General features: G+C 45.2%; 1 protein-coding gene across 3 annotated transcripts in view; it reads right to left on the reverse strand.

The window, feature by feature from the left end:
• Nucleotides 1-21,117, reverse strand: part of ATP8B1 (ATPase phospholipid transporting 8B1) — a 111,790-nt gene extending 90,673 nt beyond the window's left edge. Inside the window, exons 1-3 of one of the 3 annotated variants that reach the window (XM_070627732.1) lie at nucleotides 20,536-20,642; nucleotides 5,383-5,489; nucleotides 5,264-5,297 (exon numbers count right to left, since the gene is read on the reverse strand). The gene's annotated coding sequence lies outside the window, so the exon portion shown is untranslated. Of the gene's footprint in view, nucleotides 1-5,263; nucleotides 5,298-5,382; nucleotides 5,490-19,285; nucleotides 19,660-20,535 lie in introns of those variants that run through there. The other 2 variants (XM_070627730.1, XM_070627731.1) reach the window with 2 other exon arrangements.
• Between the last annotated feature and the right edge of the window lie 381 nt (nucleotides 21,118-21,498).

Below are 21,498 nucleotides of genomic sequence, written 5' to 3' on the forward strand. Positions count from 1 at the left end.
ATTGCTTTAGAGATGTCAATAAATATAGAGAAATTTTTTAAAAATCCAAAGTTGGAAAAGGTAAAGCAAACAAGATCTTTTTTTATCTTTTACTTACATGAGTAAATCCTTAAAAGGATTAAAATATATTCAACTTGTCAATGTTTTTAAAAGTCCTTTTAAGGGCTGGCCCCGTGGCCAACCAGCTAAGTTCACATGCTCCACTTCAGCAACCCAGGGTTCCACTGGTTCAGACCCTGGGTGTGGACATGGCATCACTCATCAAGCCATGCTGAGGCAGTGTCCCACATGCCACAACTGGAAGGACCCACAACTAAAAATACACAGCTTTGTACTGGGGGGCTTTGGGGAGAAGAAGAAAAAATATTAAAAAAAAAAAAGTCCTTTTAAAATGAAAATGCCTAAGTTCACAAATACTCTAAACAGAACTGAAGGTTTTACAGGATTCACTCTATAAATGGCTCCCTGTGGCCTGGCTCCCAAGTCATTATGTGCAGGTGTAAGGAACATCCTGTTGTATGTTTACATATATTAACTGCTTCGGGAATTTAACAATTAGAAGAGCCAGATCTTATCATACTGCTAAACTATGGTAGGCTGGCTTCCAATTCAGGGCTGGGTTGAGGGGAGACCAGGAAAAATAAAACTTCTCGGAAGATGTGTCTGTGGGGGGAGAGTCAGCACGACATTGGGAATACGGATTTCCAGTAGTTCACATAACTACCGCGGGTCAGATGTGAGCAACCTCCAGAACAGCAAAAAGTGGGCCTTAAACACCCATTGGACCACTTCAAAATCACTTGGGGAACTTCAGAAGAGAAAAGGGGTAGGACACAGGAGTTTCTCCACTCTCAACCTCCTGACGTGAATTTGAGGCACAGCCGCCAGGATTGGGTGATCGGTCTAGAGTGAAGCATAAATATGAATTTCCATTCTTGCCAACAGGTGGGTTACTTTGACCATATTCTTTACTCTTTATTCTCAAGACTGTTTCACACCCGTCTGGAGAACTTTGTTGAGTTTCTGCAACACTACCAAGTAGTTAAAATCATAACACAGAGCCACCTATTCTAGAGCTATAAAGGGTGTTAGAGAAAAGTTCCAAACTCTTCATTTTTACAAAAGGAATCCAGAGCTCAGAAAGCTTAGGGGAGGTGAGAGTACTGGGCCTGTATTTAGCCTCCTCGTACCCCAGTGGCCCCATCTGTAAAGTGGTGATTAACTTACTTCACCAAACAGTTACTGAATGCCCCCTGGATTATCAACCCTTGGGATGAGTAAGATATGATGACCCTTTCCTCAAGGGGAGAGGAACCGTAACACGAATTATTACAGTTCAATATGGTCTGTGCCAGGAGAGGATGACATGCCCCAGAGGTGGTGGGAGCTCAGAGAAGCCACACCTAACCCAGCCCGGTCCCTAACCCAGCCTGGGAAGCATTTGGGAGGGGCTCCAGGCCAGAAAAATGCTGCAGCTGAATCTTAAACAATAAGGAATTGTGTTCCCTGAAGACAGGGCAGAAGGGGCAAAGGTTCCCTGCCCTCTCTTTAGAATTCTTGTGAAAATAAGATACTGCATGTGAAGGTGCTTTGTAATCAGCAAACCACTACACAGATGTGAGCTGTGAGGCTATTAAGTGACTCGATCAAGGCCACCCACAACTGAGGTATTACAGAATCCAGTCCCATCTTTGAGTTACACTACTACTCATTTATTTCAATCACTTCCCCCATATTCATATTTAGATATTTCCACAAACCTGAGTGAATTTTTGACACACTAAAAGACATCCCATAGAGGACAAACTCCAAGAGGGTCTACCTTCCAAGCAGTAGTTCTCTGCCTTAACCACGCATTAGACTCACCCCAGGTGTACCTCGGTTGGGTAATCAGAATCTCTGGGTAGGGGACTCAGGCATCAACATAGTTGATGCTCCCCAGGTGGTTCTAATTTGCAGCCAAGTTTGAGAACTTCATTTACTGCCAAGCTAAGAATGGACTGCACACTACCACACACAGGCAATTCCTCCGTCACCTCTGGCTTACACATCTTAAGGAAGGCTCCAGATAATGTGAAATCCATTTGTTTGAATCTGGACTGCAATATGGTTCTTTTAGGAAAAGAGATTTACCTTCTGAATGATGATTAGCCTAGATTAATACTAGTTTGTCTTTTCTGAAGATAACATAGGCTGATTGGGGTGGGGGGGGGGGTGCCCAGAAGTACGACAGGTGGCAAAGAACAGACTGTCCCAGCTAAAAATGGTCTACAGAGAAATCATGAAATAATGTGCAGATTACAGGAGAGAGTGCGCCTAGATGAACACAGACATGGATAATATTTAAGTGGATTTATGTTTAACAAAAGTACTAACGTACTTATTTTGCTCCTTTGAAACTGATGGCAGACATTTAACAGGCTGGACGCACGTGGCTCAAAAACAACTCTTTTGATGTTTCTACTTCCTTTAAAAAGACAGGAAAGCCCATGTAAAATAAGAACCTTAACACCTGGTAGATGCTGCCTAATATGAAACCATAAAATGCTTCTTTTTAGTGATTCACAAGAAAAGAAAGTCTAAAAATTAAGTATTGGAGAGAACACAGAAGTCATCTCTTCTACCATTTATCAAAGGGCACATGATGACAGAGCTGTGGCTGGTTCAACAATCTATTTGGGCTTCCCCATCCTGTGTTCTTGCTGCTCAAAGTGAGGTCTGCAGACCAGCTGCCTCTGCATCATCTAGAGCTTGTGCGAACTGCAGAAGTTCACCACCCACCAAACCCAGAATCTACATTTTAGCAAGATTCCCCAGGAAATTCACATGCAGATTAATGTTTGAGAAGCCAGTAGTGTACACTGTGGAAGAAGCCACTTTCTGGGTGGTCCATGGCATCCATGTGTGGGCCATGATCAGAGGCTAGATTTTCTTCAGGATCCATTTAATGGCAAGTATTCCCCCCCCCACCCCAATTGGAACTTTTTATTATTTCCCAAGCCTGAGGAACCCCAAATCATTCATCAAGATTGCCCTCCAATGTAACCTCTTCTTGGGCAGCTTCCTGAACGCCTGAGTAACTTCCTCCTCTGTGCTCCCATAGCCTCACATTTTATACTTCCCTCCCTCACCGCTTCAGGCTAGTCTCCATTCATTCACACACCCAGGCAGCAAGGACTCCCACCACCATTCCCCTCATAGTAATCAGACAAGCTTCAGCCATTCTGTCAGCCACCGAGCTGTAGTAAGCAGGACAGACACCATCCCTCCCTCCTAGGAAGCTTCTAGGCTCATGGAGCAGCACACCAAGAATCCTGCAAATAAATAAAGATTTACACTATAATGAGTACAGGAAAAAGAGCAGAGGGCATACCTTGGCAGAGACCTACTTTAATTAGGATGGTCGGAGAATGCTCTGAGGAAATAACACTTGAGTTGAAAAGCAAAAGATAAGCAGGAGTCATTCAGGGCATTTCTCGTCATTCAGAGCTTTCCAGAGAAGAAAGCAACAGATGTGGAAGTCCTGGGACAGGAAAGGGCTTGTCATGCTCCAGAAACTGAAGTAGGAGAAGAATGAAACTGCAGGAAGGAAGCAGGGGTTGGGGCAGGCTGGGCCTGGCGAGCCATGGAAAGGAGGTAAATGTTGTTATAACTGCAATGGTGAACTAAGAAAAGGTTTTGCAGCTGGATGTGGATGTGCTCCAGGATCTGACTGGCTGCCCTTGGTCGGGGGGCACAGGGTGGAAATGCAGACATCAGTTAGGAGGCTCCTAGGATGGTCCAGGAGAGAGACGGTGGTGGCTTGAACTAAGGGGGTGGCAGTGGAGACAATCAGACGAACTCAAGATCTTCTGGAGGAAGAAGCAACAGATCTTGGACCAGGATTGGAGATGGAGGTGGGGGTGGTGCAGAATGGGAGAGACAGGGGTCCCTGCTCAGGTCCAGGTTTCTGGTTTAAGCACCAGCCGGAGAAAAGTCATCTTCTAAACTGGCTGGGATTCGGTGCTGCATGTGCTGTGTCCAGAGTGCTCCGGAGATACACAAGTGGAGCTAACAGGCTGGCAGGGAGAAAAAGCCGGCCGCCATGTAAATCCAGCAGGGACTGGTGTACATGGAGGGCATTTAAAGGCACAGAAATGGAGAGTACCTCATGGAGTGAGAATTGTACCTGGGACTGAGTCCTGAGGAACGCCAGCATTTTGAGATGATTCCTGCCCGTTGTTTAGGTCAGGATTTCTCAACCTCAGCACTATTGACTCCTTGGGTGGGATACTTCTTTGCTGTGGGGGCTGTCCCATGCATTGCAGGATGTTTCACAGCATCCCTGGCCTCTATCACTAAATGCTAGTAGCACTTGCTGAGTTGTGACAACCTAAAATGTCCCCTGGGGGCCAAAATCACCCCTGCTTGATTAGATTGGGGATTCTTCTGCAGTCTTTTTAATAAATCTGGTGCCTGTCTTCTGTCTCAAAAAGCTCACAACCAACTGAGGGCAAGAGTTCCATAAATCATTTCAATTTTCTCATGTTCTGGCCTTATGGACAAGCACCTAAAATTGACTGAATAAAACAAGACATAGTATTAAGCTTGACTTTGCTCCATCTAATAGGAAACAACTGTAGTTATACTAACCCCAAAATACTCGCAAGAGCCTGAAAACTCTTCATCTTGATTGTCTTTTGACAATAACATAAACCAAACCAGAACAGTGAATATAGGTCTTAGCGGCTTTTCCCTTTATGTAAATATTTTATAGCTCAGAGTTACAGAATGGCCTATAAATTTCCAAGCATCATTAGCAAAAAGATTATAATCTGGACTAAGATGTCACAAGAGTCCACTTTTCCCAAAAAGGAGCTAACTAAAAATCCCGGGTATTTTGTGGCATTTGCAAAGGATGGCAATATAATATGTGCCGAAAGGTGATGCAAAAATCTTAAAATATCTGTTTTTGTTTGTGACCATTTTACTAAGTAATAAGGTCCAAGAACTTGGTTATTCTCCCCTGGCATCTTAACGAAGGAATGAAAGCCATCAAGTTCACTTGATCAGGCCACAGTGGGTTCTCTTTATCCCAGGGTCACTACAAAAACAACCAACTTCAACAACACCCCTCAGAGAACATCTTTGAATAATGGCAGCTAATGCCAGTGACTGTAAGTGTGCAAGGAGGCATGCTTCTGACTTCACTACTTAATATGCAACTGCAGAACAGCCATGACAGTTTAAGCACTGTGCTGGAAGCTGGGCCATATTAATGAACCTGAACCAGGTGCTCTTCTCATCAAGGTGACAGCCTAGTGAGAGAGACAAAAAGACCAGCAATTACAATACATCTCAGGGATGGCACACCCCTGGGCCCACATCTGTTCAGCTTCTCACCTGCTTCAGGTGATGTCCCTGAGGAATCCTAACACACCCTTCTCTGCCATGGCTGCCATGATCTCAGAATCCCATGCATCAAAACCTCTAGGCCAGTGGTCCTCAACCTGGAGCAGGCGAAAGAATCATCTGGAAGTTTTGTTCAGACACAGATTGCTGGGTCCTACTTCGCAAGTTTCAGATTCAGTAAGGCTGGGTGGGGCCCCCAGTTGTGCTGATGTTGCTGTTTCTGGTACCATACTTTGAAAACCAGTGTCTAGGCATCTACGACAAATCGAGCCGAGTTGGCATAGGAAATAAAAGCTAGCTACCATCTCTGGGATGGAATGATCTGAGCTGGGACAGGAATGTACAGAGAGCAACCAGAACAAAGGAGGGGCCCCTCACTTTGACCTGGGAGGGGGAAGGCTCAGGAAGTCTTCCAGGGGGAAGTAGTACCTGGTCAGCACGGGGCAGGGCAGGGGGAGGGTAGAAGAACACAGTACACGCAGAGACCCTGAGACAGAGGGAGAGTGCTCTGTCCCAGTAGAATTCTAGGAGGGAAATGGCATTTGACATCAGGTAAAGTTAGTAGAAGCAACTGCACCATTAACCTCAGGAATGAAAACATTCCTTTTCTACTGAAAGCATTTTAATGATCAAATGTTTCATTGTCATCCTTTTGCATTGAATGCTTTCCTCCTTAAACAACATCTTGTGCTTTAAAAGAGTCTATCACAATGTCCACATTATGAAATACTAATAACCCCGCCGTTTTAATACCACTGCTAAGGCCGCAAACGGAGGATGCTCAGAGTTAGTCTAAAGATAGTGCCTGCAACAGTCCAGGAAACAAGCAAAGAAATAGACTAAAAATCTCAGGATCACCTTTTAAGTGGAGACCAACTGGGGCAGAGGTAGGGGAGGGAAGGAGCCAGTAATTTAACTCAAACAGGGATGTTAGAGCTGGAAATTTTGCTGGATATCTTCTAATCTAAGCCCCTCCATTTCAATAATGAAATGCAGTCATCCAAATAAAGGTTCGTGAAAACTAGGAAATCCTCAAAAAACATCAAAGGGAATTTTTTTTAAAAAATCAAGATTTGCTTAAGTACAAAGGAAAGATATTATCATCTTTGTCCAGTAAGAGAGGTTAAAATATAGCACGATACAGAAGATAACACTGACTTTGAAGATGTTGGGACAGAAAAATGATCCCTAACAAAACTTAGAGCTCAGTCAGACAAATTCTAAAGTATTGGACAGACAAGGACTGTCCCACAGGACGCTAGAACAGAAATATTATTTAAAATATTTGAAGTATTCAAATATAAAATTTTGAAGACAATAAACTTTGTGATTATTAACTTCCAAGGGTACTCTGGACAGGAAACAATTGCACAATGCCATAGACAATGTAGCAAACAAAATTTTACTAGCAAATAAAATGTACTCAGTTCTTGCAATGATGGCCAACCTTTACATTCCCTCAGTTCTGTGCCAAGTGCAATTAAAGCCATATTACGCTTCCTGATTTCCTTATGACACACTGCAAAGGAAACTGTATATAAGAAAACATAACTTCATCTGATAAAATGGAGGCATCTAGAAGCTGGGTGGCACGGGGCACACTATGGATTTCCTCTTGTTCTTCTGGCTTGGTCCTGCCATGAGCTTCTTTTTCCAAACTGATTTTCAATGCCTTATTGATTGCACAGCTTTACTGATTTTCAACTTTAAAAAAAGAGTCTCTTCATTTAAAAATGCTATTAATTATGTCAGTGGTAAGGTACACGAATGTTGATAGTATTTGATTTTTCTGAAGATTTAAAATTTCTCAAAACAGAAAAAAAATCATTTAAAATAAAAAGGCCTCATTTGATATTTTATAAATCTTCTAAAGGGATCTGTAGTATTCACTGCACAGACATAAAAATACTTTATAAAAGTGAGTATGGAATGAACAAAACAGAACCTACTGTATATATCTGCCATCAGAAAAGCGTATGTTTCTTTTTTTCTTTGTGTGAAAACCGTAACTGCCTCGTACTTTAGCTAGAAGTGGTTTTGTCCAATTCCCCGACTAAATATTAAATATCTGAAGGGCAAGGACTATTTCTAACACAGCTGTAGTTCCCTAAATCCAGTATTAAAAGTGAAATTAATGACCTTCCAAGTGGTCATCAAGGAGATGGTCTGTTTTAATCATTCATTCAACACAGACTTGTTGAGTTTCTACTGTGTGCTAAGGAATATGGTCAGCACTGGCTGCACAGAGTAAGTGTACATTCCAAAAGAAACAGAAAGAACTCCCCAAAATACAGAATACGCACTATCCAGATTGAGGTCTACTCATATGGGAGGTGTCCACTGGGACAGCTACACTTTAAGCATTAGGATTTCAAAAATCCCAGTAAGCATCACTGTTATTAAGACAACGCCTCACCTCGGAAGAAACTGAGCTTGCTACTTCAAAATGTTGGATGCCAATTCTTCTCAAATACTACCTACAACATCATATGGAATGCACAGGGAGTCTATCCACGACTGCCAATGCAGCATGTGTCCCACTGTCTTCTCAACCTACAATGCTTCACATTATTTCCGCCATGTCACTTTTTAAAATTGGACTCTAATGACAGATGAGACCACAGAGTCATGGAATTACATCAGGAAGACACCCTATAAAACATCAGGACCATGATTTGAAACACAAAGAAATGGGAGCTTAGAAAACTAACTGAGCACCGAACTGGGAGTTGGGAAGACTGCCCCAGGCCAGTTCTGACTACTGACCACTCACTCCCCAAACCTTGCTTTTCCTTGGGTTTCTCATCCGTTCCATGGGGATAATGCCTGCCCTATTAACCCCCAGATGAGAAGATTTTAAAACCACGAAGAGGTCTAAAAACATGAAGCATTGTTTTTACTAGCCAAGGTCAAAGAACTGGCCAGTGACTTGGCCAGATCGGACATCTCCTGAACCCATGGCCTGTTCCCAAATACCAGGCTGCTGTTTATTACAAATAATGAACATTCATTAAAGACCAGGAAAATAACATAACACAGCCATTTTGAAAGACTAGGAAGGAAAAAAAAAAAAAAAAATCAATCCTCCTCCTACCCCCATCCCCAAATTTTTAAAAATGCATGGAAGATCCAGGAGTTGTCAAACGGAGCGTGAACATACAGGTAGTTCTCAAATTACAAATTCTGGGTGGTGCTGCCAAATAAAATAGAAGACACACAGTTAAATTTGAGTTTTAGATAAACAATAAATAATTTTTAGCGTATTACACGGGACATACTTATGTTAAAAAAAAATTGTTGTTTATCTGCGATTCAAATTTAGCTGTATGCCCTTTACTTTTATTTGCTAACTTATTTCTGGGTCATTTGTATTCCTTTTCTGACCATCAGTTGTGAGGTACTGGAAAGAACACTCACCTTGGGATTCTAGAAACCTGAGTTCAATTTCTGGTTTTGTCCATTCCTAGTTCTGAGACCTCAGGCAAGCCAGAGTTCCCTCACTTGGCAAAAAGAGGCCAATAAATACATCCCCTACAGGACTGAGTGAGTAAATACTACATGTGGAAGTTCAGCACTTTGCCAACAAGGGCAACACCATTTTGTCATACCACCTTTTAGAGAGACACACTATTAGAAGGAGTGATTTGGTTTTTAGAAGAGGCCACATCAGACAATTTAAATACTCTATTTTTCCCTGAGAAATTCCCTGACTTTAGCGAGTTCCCCTTAAATACAAATTGGCGCTTTCCTGCATCTGATAAACATTTTGAGCTGTGTATTACGGTCCTGCCTTCTAGACAACGCTGCATCAGCCTTTCACCGTCATCGTCCATCCACAAAGCTAGGCGTGTTCAAACTTAAATGCTTTATTGCTCAAAAAATAGCTGAGTGTATGATTTCACGAAAATCAGAATTAAAAGGCTGACCTTAAGGATAGGAAGCACTGGTTTCATCAGCTTTCCCAATGTCCCTGTGGAGTTCCTCAAACCAACTGGACGGTGCCACTTCCCAAGGCTCCACGTGTCCAGCCGAGACTTCTGAATCTATCAAAGCTTGACCTCTAGCCACTCCTGGGTGTCCCAGCAACTGGAACTTAACGTGACCAAAGCAAATTCTTAATCTTCCAGTCTGCTCCTCTGTCTCTGACACCATTATCTCCAGTTACTTCTGTTAGAAATCTGAGAATCATCTGACACGTCCCTTCTGTGAAGTTCTCAAATCTAACCCATCACCAACATCAGGATTCCACATCTAAAATGCAGCTCCTACCCCCCAATTCTCATCTCCACTCCTGTCATCTTGACCCAAGCCTCGTTCATCTCTCTCACCGACCCTACAGCAGCCTCCTAACTGGTCCTCTGCCCCCCAACTCATTCTCCATATCGTAACCTGAGTTATCAGCTGAAATCAGAAATCAAATCACGTGACTCTGCTTAAAACTACATTAATGCCTCTCTATCAGCTTGGTTGCTGCCCACCTCATCACATGCTTCTTGGCCCCATCATCACTTCCCCCCAGCTATTCTGGCCTTCTCACAGTTCCTAGAACACAGCACTAAGCTCTCATGACAGGGTCTTTGCACATGCTGTTCCCATTGGCTGGACCAGGGGAAGCCTTGACTGATGCCTTCTCATCCTTCAAGTCCCAACTTAAGTACAATCTCCTCCAAGAGACCCTCCTGCACTGATTCTTCTATTGTGGTAAAATATATATAAACCTTACTCTTTTAACCATTTTTAAGGGTACAGTGATATTACGTACATTCACATTATTGTACAACCATCACCACCATCCATCTCCAGAACTTTTTCATCATCTCAAACTGAAACTGTACACATTAAACAATAACTCCCCATTCCCCCGCCTCTCAGCTTCTAGTACCTACTGTTCTCCTTTCTTTCTGTAAACTTGACCACTCTAGATACCTCATATAAATGGAATTATACAATATTCGTCCTTTTGTATCTGGCTTATTTCACTTAACATAATGCGTTCAACGTTCATCCATGTTGTAACATGGATCAGAATTTCATTCCTTTTTAAGACTGAATAATATTCCCTTGTCTAGATATACCACATTTTATTTAGCCATTCATCCATCAATGGCCATTTGGGTTCCTCTGGGGCCATTTTAAAGTAGGCCCTCATTATTCTCTTAGTAATGCCTTATTTTCCTTTAAACACTTATCATAGATTGTAATTCTAATATCAGTTTGTTTCATATCTCTTTTATTCAATATTTTGTTTACTATCTACTCCTGCCACCCCACCCCCAGCAATCCTGTAAGCTCCACAAGGGGGAGGACTGTGTCTTTTGTTCATCCCTGTATTAACCACCAGTACCTGGCACGGGGCCTGGAGTTAGAGGGTATTTAATAAATAATTGTTGAGGGGTCGGCCCTGTGGCCGAGTAGTTAAGTTCGCACGTTCCGCTTTGGCGGCCCAGGGTTTCACGGGTTTGGATCCTGGGCACGGACATGGCACCGCTTATCAGGCCATGTTGAGGTGGCATCCCACATGCCAAAATAGAAGAACCCATAACTAAAATGTGCAACTATGTACTGGGGGGATTTGGGGAGAAAAAGCAGGAAAAAAATAAAATAAAAAGATTGGCAACAGTTGTTAGCTCAGGTGCCAATCCTTAAAAAAAAATAAATAAATAATTGTTGAATCATTGAATGAAAGAAAATCATTAGGCCACCACAAAGCCACTAGTCTTTAGATTCATTCACAAATTCTACACACTTTGCATTCAACTGTGAAAGACAACAAACTAATGCACACATATACCCACACACATATTTAGCTCTCTGGACACAAGCAATTCCTTTTATAACATGTAAGTCTATCTATTTTTGATTAATACACATTTCCATTTCCTATGTTCTTTTCAAGAATGCAACACGTGCAAAAGTAACTTATATTGAGCAATATAAGGAAATTAAGTATTAATAAACGCTACACCATGGATGATTATGCTAAGCAAAACAAGTGGATCACGAAAGAACATATGCTGTATGATTCCATTTATATAAAATGTACAGATAGGCAAATACATAGAGTCAGAAAGTAGATTAGAGGTTGCCAGGAGCTGGGGGGAGAGGGGAATACAAGTGACAGTTAAGGATACAGGATTTCTCTTTTGGAGTGACGAAAAGATTCTAAAATAGATTGTGGTGATGGTTTTAGAACTCTGTAAATATACTAAAAACCACTGACTTGTACACTTTAAAAGGATGAATTGTATCGTACATGAGTTATATCTCAATAAAGCCGTTTTAAAAAAAGAAAACGTATATGTATGGAGATGGAGGGGGCCGCCTCTATTCAAGGGTTGGGAAGAGCTTGCCTTCCCAGTTAGGCAGCACACAGCAAGGAGGAGGGAAGCGAGCAGGCCCTTGGCAGCAGCCCTGGGGCAGCAGCCTGTTTTCTCTCGCGGCAGACGCCTCCTTGCCCCACATACCCTGTGGATTACAGACCATCTTCCTTCCAATACAAGTAAAGCCCTCACCTTCACCAAACCGTCTCTTTCTGACACCCCTCCCCTCCCCGCCAAAGTGGGAAGACATGCTCTGATGATAAAAAAAGTTCTATGAACCAAAACCTTATACAAATATGCATATTTCTGAAGAGCCTCTTTATAACTGATTATGCGTGATCTGAACACAGCCCATTGAATTTACAGTTCTGAAACTCAGATTTCCATTTGCAACCCAGGCTCTGCCAAGAAAGTTATCTTTGGCTCCTCTCTCTCCCACACCCCATATCCAATCTGTCCGGAAATCCTGTTGGCTCTACCTTTAAAATATATCCACAACCTTCTCTCCCTCAGACATCTCATCCTGAGCCAAGCCTCCATCATGGCTCACCTGGTTTACCCTCCTAACTGGTCTCCCTCCCTAGGAGCCCTCCCCAAGCCTGGTCGCCACACAGGAGCCAGAATGACCCTTTTGAAAGGCAAGTCAGATCACAGATCACGCTTCTCCAATGGTAACGTCATACACCAACTCCCCACCCATCTTCCACAAAGTCAAAGCCAAAGTTCTTCCATGCCCAAGAAGCCCTGCACGAGGGGCCCCTCTTACCTGCTCTCATCTTCTCCCCCTCTCTCCTGCCCTCCCCACTCACAGGTTTGAGGAACAGTCGACTACCTGCTCATCAGACTGCATCAGATGAGCCAGGCACCTGCACCGAGTCATATGTCCCCTCTGCCTAGGACATTCTTCCCCCAGATCTTCATGATTCACCCTCTTCCTGCTGAGTCTTTGCTCAAACATCGCTTTCTCCACTCCGCAATTGCATCTTGCTCCCTTGCCCCCCCACCCCAATTTCCTTTACCCTGCTCACCTCTTTTTATCCCCTGTAGCACTCATCTTCAAACATACCATAAAATTTACCTATTTATTATCTTTACCAAACACTGTCTCTCTCCTCTCTCTATGGGCTCCTTGAGGACAGGCTCTTTATTTACTTGATTCGCCGACAGATGCAAAGTGCCAGGCACACGGGATGTGCTCCGTAAGTATCTGTTGGCTGGCTGGCTGGATGGATGAGGTTCTGTTTGTTTCAGCCTTTGAAGGCTAAGAAGAGAGTCCACTCTGTGGAATGACTGAGGAGACAGGAAGTTCCCTAGCAGAAGCCATGAGTTTATTTCTTTGGCCATTCAAGCTAGAACTCAAGAAATGAGACCAATAGTTAACTAAGAATACAGGGCCTGAGAAAACTTTCTTCAGCTTTAAAAAGAGTGTTGGTTTGAGCAACCGCAAAGATCCAGGACACATTCGATGCTACCTACGTCACCACTCACACAGTCTGAGGTTCTCAAATTGACCTTGGAGAATTTTCACCTTATTTCTCAATGTAAAGGGGGAAGCTCAAGACTGAAAAAAAAATTGTAAACAATCTTAATCAAGCTGAACCAGACAAATAAAGTATCAAAACTCTGAGAGATTACCCATGTTAGCCCCAATATCTTTTTTGTGGCTGTGACTGGCATAGGGAAGGAAGGAATAATACCCAAGAATGGTGGTATTTGAGGTTAGTTTGAAGCTTTCGTTTTTTCCATAAAAAAAAATCTTGCTTTTTAAATACACAAATCCTTATTTGGGCTAATTTTCAGGGCACAGTATAAGCATAAACTCATATGATAGTCTATTGCTCTCTAGAAAATATAGATTAAGATGTCTTTAACCTAGTAGGCTGACATCTAATCATTATAGAAAAGCTTCTGGTTTGGGGGGGGGTTTAAGATTTTTTTTATTTCCATTTTTTCTTCTTCTCCCCAAATCCCCCGAGTACACAGTTGTATATATTTAGAGGTAGGTCCTTCTAGTTGTGGCATGCGGGACACCACCTCAGCATGGCCTGATGAGTGGTGCCATGTCCGCGCCCAGGATCCGAACCAGTGAGACCCTGGGCCACGGAAGTGGAGCGCGTCAACTTAACCAGTCAGCCACGGCGTCGGCCCCCAAGGCTTCTGGTTTTCATCCTGCCACACAAATAAGCACATTATTACACAGGGGCAATATTTGATAATTCCACCATTCTACAGTCTATAACTGATTTTTGGCCGTGAAGTTTATTTTGAAAACCATGGATTCTACCCTGAGGTAGAAAACAATCTGACTTTTAAGTATTCAATTTTTCAAACACTTAAATATCAGTTTTAAATATCATCACAGTCTATTTAAATATCATCACATTTTAACCCTCCCTCCAACAAGAACAACAAAATTTTCTTTATTTTTAATCCAAGTCAATTCTGGAGGAAAGTTAAACATTTCCTCCTCCACCACATAATGTCATTCTTGGAACGCGGCTGTGGTTTGCAGAGGTCTCCAGATCATGGAGCTAGGTCTCCTAGCTTTTACACCCTCCCTGGCACAAAGCAGTGTCAGCCACACCGTGGGCCAGTTGGGTGATGGAAAGCCGAAGGACCTCCAGCTTTGTAAGAGTAGCTGCAAGTGAAAAGGAGAAGCATGTGGCTGCCCTTTACATGTCTTCAACGCGACCATCCTCCCCTCCGTAACCTGAGTTCTTACCTCCAAGCTATTTTGGAGGAAAGTGCAGTTTACTACATGTCCCTGCCCATCTTAACCACTTTCTATGAAAGATAAATCTCACAAAATAGAATAAGAGCTCAAAACTCCCATGAACAAACAGATTCGGATGTCCATGTTCATAGCAGCATTATTCACAACAGCCAAAGGTGACACAACCCAAGTGTCCATTGATGGATGAATGGATAAACAAAATGTGGCATGTACAGACAATGGAATATTATTTAGCTTTGAAAAGGAATGAGATTCTGATACAAGCTACAACTTGGATGAACCTTGAGGACATTAGGCCAAGTGAAATAAGCCAGTCACAAAAGGACGAATATTGTATTATTCCACTGACATGAGGTACCTTAGAACCACCAAAATCATAGAGACAAAGCAGAATAGAGGTTATCAGGGACTGTGAAGAGGGAGAGACGGGGAGTTACTGTTTAACGGGTACAGAGCTCCAGAACGGGTTGTTAAAAAATTTCTGGAGATGGATGATGGCGACAGTTGCAGGTTATCATGAATGTGCTTAATGCCACTGAAATCACACTTAAAAATGGCTAAATGGTAAATTTTATAAATATTTTACAGCAATTAAAACAAAACTCCCATGAAATAAGCTTCTGCACTAAAGTGAGATCATGAGAAACCTCCTTTTCTCACAAAGTCATTCTAGTACCAAAAACCAGGTACAGATTTTCACTTAATTCTCATAATCTCTGCAGTCTGATGAAGCCCACGCACTTAGTTTCCTTGTTTTATCAAAACTTCTGGAGGCTTATATAAGATTTTCTAGTGCCTAGCTTAAGGCCCCAAAATTTATTTCCAATATGGCAAGAGGACCAATATTTTCCAGCATGAAATATACAAAATCGGACCCATCTCCCCACATGAGTGAATATTTAAACCACCCAAGTCAAATGGTTATCTGGGGGTTTTTTTGGCTTTTTTTTTTTTGAGGAAGATTAGCCCTGAGCTAACTGCTGCCAATCCTCCTCTTTTCGCTGAGGAAGACTGGCCCTGAGCTAACATCCATGCCCATCTTCCTCCACTTTATATATGTGGGACACCTACCACAGCATGGCGTGCCAAGCGGTACCATGTCTGCACACCAGATCTGAACCGGCGAATCCCAGGCCGCCAAAACGGAATGTGAGCACTTAACCACTGCGCCACCGGGCCGACCCCTGTTTTCTTATAGAGAATGTAAACACTTCTTCTGGATCAGATCTCAAAGAACGGTCTCAGTAGTTCACTGTGTCCCAAGAAGACAAAGCAAGGATTTGCGTACAAGTCACATCACACTTTTTAAATAATGCATCCAAACCATGGGAGCTTCCCCAAGCAAGAATGGATGGTCAGAGGCTGTATGAGGATAATGCTCGGAGCCTGAGGAGTTCCAATGAAGATACTCCACCTCAACTCGAGTAAAGGCTAGAAAAGTGATTCCAAACACTGCCTGCTCTAAATCAAACAAACCTCAATTCTAGTAGAACAAAAGCCACTCTGCAAAGAGACAAAGCCATAAATGACAGCCCTGTAAATAAAGACCAAAGCTACCAGCCAAAGGTCGTCTACACATGTACTCGATGCAGAAGTGCCAGGCTTCTTGGTCATGCTGTGGGGAGGCGGTCATCGCCACTCAAGGATTGCCCTGGAACAAGAGTGACCTCCGCCCCCCCCCCCAACCCCCACCCCAGGAGTCAGTGCCTTTTCCCCAGACTGAGAGCCAGCTTCCCACCACTGCCCCTGCACAGCTTCCAGGCCCAGCTCTCCCCTATTAAATGCAAATTCACTAGACATGGACACTGATAATGAACACAGAGCTTCAGAGCTGGAAGTGACCTAGGCCATCCTCCAGAGTCTAAGGCAACCATCTCCCCATGCAGAGAAGGAGAAATGTCCAGAGTGGGAAGAGAGAGAACGCGCCTGGTCTACTTTCTTACCAAAGAAGAAAAAGATCCCGCAACTCAGGCCCTCTGAGACCCTCACAGGCTTTCCATGAAGCAGGGAGGTAATCCCCAGCGTAGCGCTTAGAGGAGATGCTCAAGCCATTTTAAAAATGAATGAATGAATGGGATGGTACCAAGAGTCTCTCTCATTAGCGATGCTTCTCAGGCGCCACAACTAAGAAACCACGTGGAGAGCATTGATCCTCTAAAGAAGAGTCACTGTTCAGAAACACCTGACCTTTGAACAGGGAAGAGTAATTTTTTTTAAACAGGAGTATGAAGGCTGAGGGAGAGGAAAGACAGACAGGAAGTGGGGGTAAAGGAGACACAGCAGAGCTCGGTATGTCCCAAGGGCCCCCACTGCACAGGAGCAGGGAGCACCCAGATGAGAGCAGCCAGACCCCTCATGGCTGTGACTGAGTGGACATGTCCCTAGGTCACTGAGCACCCTGGTCCTCTGTGCCACCTCCACACACCCGGGCTCTAGGACTCAAGCCGTGGATTTAGAGGTTCAGAACCTCACCCCTACTCTAGGAGACTCTTTCTTGCCAGGGCCTGGAGCAAACAGGCACCAATGTTTGCTAAATAAATACTAACACATAGAGAGAGTCGGGTTTGCTCTGCAGTCTAGGAGAAAGGCAACTGCTAGATGAGCAATAAATATTTACAGCGCCGTATCAACACCACCACAACAGTAATATTAATGACTACTTTTTATTGAGCTCTGGGCTAAACCCTTTTAGCTAAATCCCCTCATTTGGAACTCCTCACACAACCTTGCAGGTAGCGTTATTATTATTATTCTGTTTTACAGATGAGGAAACAAGCAGGAAGGATTGAATAACTTGCCGTAGGTCATACAACTGGGAAGCGGTGACGGCTGGATTCTGAGCTGGGTCAAAGGATTCCCAAGCTCAGGCTACCAACCTCTATGTCATTGCTGCCTCTGGGCTCGGTGCTCACTGGGACCAGTTATCAAACGCAGTTCCCATTGTGCACGGTTTGGGCCACAATTTATGTAAAGGTGGAATGCATTTCGAAGTGCTAGGAAAAGTACTAACGTGTTCCTAAATGATCAGATGATAAAAATTCGTTTGTTTTCTAAGAATAAAAATGAGAAACACGACTGTTATAGATAGATAGATAGAGATACATGCATACACACATATATATGCTTCTAGACTCTTCTTCCATAATGCAAGGTCTTCAGTGACACTGGGCTGCAAAAGATCTTAGACTGAAGTATTATTTTTAGCTGAGCACAGGGATGGGAATTCAGGAGTAATTTGATTAATAGAATAAAGCAGGCTAAGCTATCTCCTTTTTGTGTTATTAAAACTCTTCTGGCAGCAAATTAATTTTTACTTATCTTAATAAGTAACAAAACACCTACAGGCATGAATACAATTAATCTCCTCGAATGATGCCAACAAACAGACCTGGAAATTCACAAGATACCTAAAGATATCACAAAGAAAAACTTCCCAGGAGACTAATCTAAAAGCAAAGAGAGAAGCAAATTCTAAAATTAAGTGCTTAAGAAAGTATAGGCTCTTCTCTGTAGAGCCAGGGACAAGAATGGACCCCATAAAACTTGTTCTAGTACCTAAAAAGCAAGTTCCTCTGCATTCACAAGACCATAGGTTTTTTTTTTTTTTTACAATGACTGGAACTACAAGGCAAAGGTAACCAATAGATTAAAATCTCTCCAGAGTAGGTTACAAGGATCACCTGGATTCCATGAATGTTGTTTATGAAAAACTAAAACGGCATTCAAACTAATAAGGCAATAAAATACCAAAAATACACCAAATACCTGGGCATCATACTAATTTTTTAAAAATCAGTTTAATAAAAAAAATAAGAAAATAACACATTCACTCACCTGTTCTCTCACTTAATTCTCTCAACATCTTTTTCCCCAGCAAATGAGTAAACTGAGGTTCAGAAAACTTAGAAATTCATCTAAGCTTATACAATTTAAAAAGGAAGTAAATATAATAAAAATAAGTTGTAAAAAGTAAGTACAATTTAAAGTCAGTAACAGAACTGTGTGGGAATCTACCCTTGCTTAGAAGCGAGAGAAAGAAGGAAGGAAAGAAGGAAAAAGGAGAGAAAGGAAGGCAGACAGACAGACAGGGATAGAAACATTCTACAGTTAGATCAGGTCAGCGCCATCAGTGCTCAGGTCCCAGAGACGGAAATCCAGGTGAAGCATGGAACCAGTGCTGAACCTGCCGTTTTGTTTAGTCATTTGCTTTAACAAATCATTATTTTAAAGCCTCGATCAAAAACAACAACAAAAATCCTCCTAGTTCCATCACTAATTATTTTTCTTAAAATAAAAACCAGATGGAAAGCTTGAAAGAGACCAGAGCTACTCCCACACAGATGGCACTCGTGTTCACTAGGATGAAGCCGCATTAGCCTTGCTTGCCTCTCAAAAACAGACACACAATCACTGAAAGTTACGCAGCACAGCCGGTAGGAAACGGCAAATTGAGAACGCAGTTAAGGTTTCTTACCTAAAATTAGAACAAGAAAGCCTCCACTACCTAATGAAAACTATTAAGAGAATTCAGAGGAGTAACTGCAGGCAGGCAGGCTTCTCCCCCAGAGAGTAATCAGCTAGGAACCATTCGTCATCTTTTGCACAGTATATGCATTTATAATGGGTTTGAATAAGGCCTTCAACAGCAGGCCCAGAATGAATGCCGTTTTAGGTCTAAGACAAAAGTACTCTTGAGACGAAGAAAATTATAACTTCTACTTCACGTTTTGCGTTGTTTCCTCTCTCTATATGCGCTTGTATTTACTATCACTGCAGACTTCATCATACATCATTTTTAGTTTTTGTTCCCCAAAACAGTTAACCTTTGTCCGGAACCTACTGTGTGCCCGGTGATCCTCAAGCACTTCGCCTGTGTTGTCTCACTCAATTCTCAAGGAGCGGAGGCAGAAATTTGAAGGCAATGCAACCAGGCAGATGGGACAGAATCTTTTCTCAGGCCAACAGGGCGGGCAGTTTCCGGGTGGGGAACTCGGCGGAGTCCGGAGCTACCCAAGGTCTCGGAGCCCTGCAGGCTCGGCGCGGACGGGCCGAAGGAGTCGGGTGGGGTGGACCAGGGCTCACTGGGCGGAAACGAGGCCCACGTTCCCCTTACTAGCGCGAGTCAACCACCCTCCCCCGTCCAGCATCCTCGTCCTCCCGCTACAGCTGTCACGGATCTACATTCTGAGCCTCCCCGCCGCTGGGCGCACACTCGCTCGCAGAAGTTGGGCGGACGATTCAAGCTTTTCTTTCACTTGGGGAGAAGTGAGGACTTGGGGGGGGGGGGTTAAAATATTCGCCATTCTCTGCAACACCCCTCCCCCAATAAGTTGCCCCTCCGGAAGTACACAGCGAGGTGACAGCGCTGGGCACCAAACTGGGAAGGGAAGGAGATGGCCTTTAGCAGTGCCAGGGGAGCTGGCGGATACGACCCTACAACCACTGGGTGAAAAAAGTCTCTCTCTTCCCCCTCACTTCTCAACAGGCAGTAAAGCGCACAGAAGACGTCTGGATGGTACCTGCTCCCGCAGCAGGCGCGGTGGAGGCGAGTTCACCCTCCATCCTTCCTGCAGGAGCGGCCAGGTACATTTGGCCTTAAGGTCTTTTTCGGACATGTTGACATCGGCTCCCAAAGGGAACCGCAGCAGAACCTGGTCACGGGAGACTTCCGGAGGGGCGGCAGACACTGCTGGGAAGCCAGCTGCACTTCCCAAGGACGCACAAGCCCTGCCGGGCTTGACCCTCGGAGCTTAACCCCGGACATATGCGCGGAAAGGAGGGAAGAACCCAAACACCTCCTGCGAGTTGCCTCTCGCCCTGGCAGGTGAAGACCCCATGGACCTCTCCACAGCGCTACCTGCCCGGTCAGCGGTACCTCCCCACCCCCGAGGCCACGAAGGCTCCTGGCACCCCCAACCAAATCCCACCCGTCCTGCGGGCTCAGGAGCCCAAGGACGCGGCCAGCTGCTGCCACAGCATCTCGCATCCCGGGAGTCCGCGCGCCCTAGTACAGCCAGGGGACTTGCGGGATCCTACGGGGCGGGGGGCGTGGAAGAGGTCCGGGGGCCCCGGCGCCGCGCACCTCCTTACCTGTCGCTCGCCGGGCCCCGGCTGGGGCATCCGCCGGGTGCGCGCCTCTCCGCACTCTCGCTGCGCACCTGGCCGCCGCCGCCAGCCCAGCCCCAGCCCTGGCCGCGGCTCTAGCGCTTCATGGCGCACGGGGGCTGGCCCGGGGCCCGGGGCAGCGTGTCCAGTTGGCGGCGGCTACTCTGCTCTCGCGGCTCGCCAATGGCTCCCCGCCTTCCCCCGCCCCGCGCCCGCGCGCCCTTCCTCTGCGGCTGCCCTTTTCTCTCCGCTCCCCGGGACCGGCCAAACTGGTTTCTCCGCTCCGGGGTGGTGCCTCCAGTCTCCCACCGGCAGCCACGACTGCTGCGCGCGGTAGAGCTGAAGGGAGAGGGCGGGCCCCGCCGTCCGCCCTCCCCTTGTCCCTCCCCTGGGGCGGAGAGGGGCTGGACAGCTAGCCCCAGGACGGGCAGACACAGTCCAGGTCGAACCCCGCGCCCCACGTGCGCCCCGGCGGCAGGTGGGCACGATGGCCGTGTTCCCCGCCCAGCGCCGCCCGCGACCCAGCAGCTGCGGCCGCTCTCGGCTCCCCCGCGCTCCCGCCTCCTTGGGGGCCCCGCTCCCCACCCCGCCCCACCAGCCCCGCCTCACTTTCTCGCCGCCCTCGGCCGGCCTGGCCACCGCCCGGGGGTCGGTGACCGCGCCAGCCTGGAAAGCTGGCGGGGCCGCGTCTCGCTTGGGACCTGAGCTCCCTCAGTAAGGGGAGCAGTACCCTCTCGATGCCAAGTCACGTTCCGGGACGGGTCACCGAATGCGCGTCGCCGGTCGCCGCGCGGAGGATGGGGAAAGAGACGACGCCGAAAGACCTCGAGAAACTTCCTGTAATTGCAGCAAGCAGGCTTTCTGCTGAGACCAAACTCCCCCAGCTTTACGGGTTTGGGGTCAAAAGGAGCCAAAGTGCGGCGTGTGAATGGAGCGGTATACTTGGAC

The sequence above is a fragment of the Equus przewalskii genome, chromosome 7, assembly GCF_037783145.1.
Source record: "Equus przewalskii isolate Varuska chromosome 7, EquPr2, whole genome shotgun sequence".
NCBI classification, from domain to species: Eukaryota; Metazoa; Chordata; class Mammalia; order Perissodactyla; family Equidae; genus Equus; species Equus przewalskii.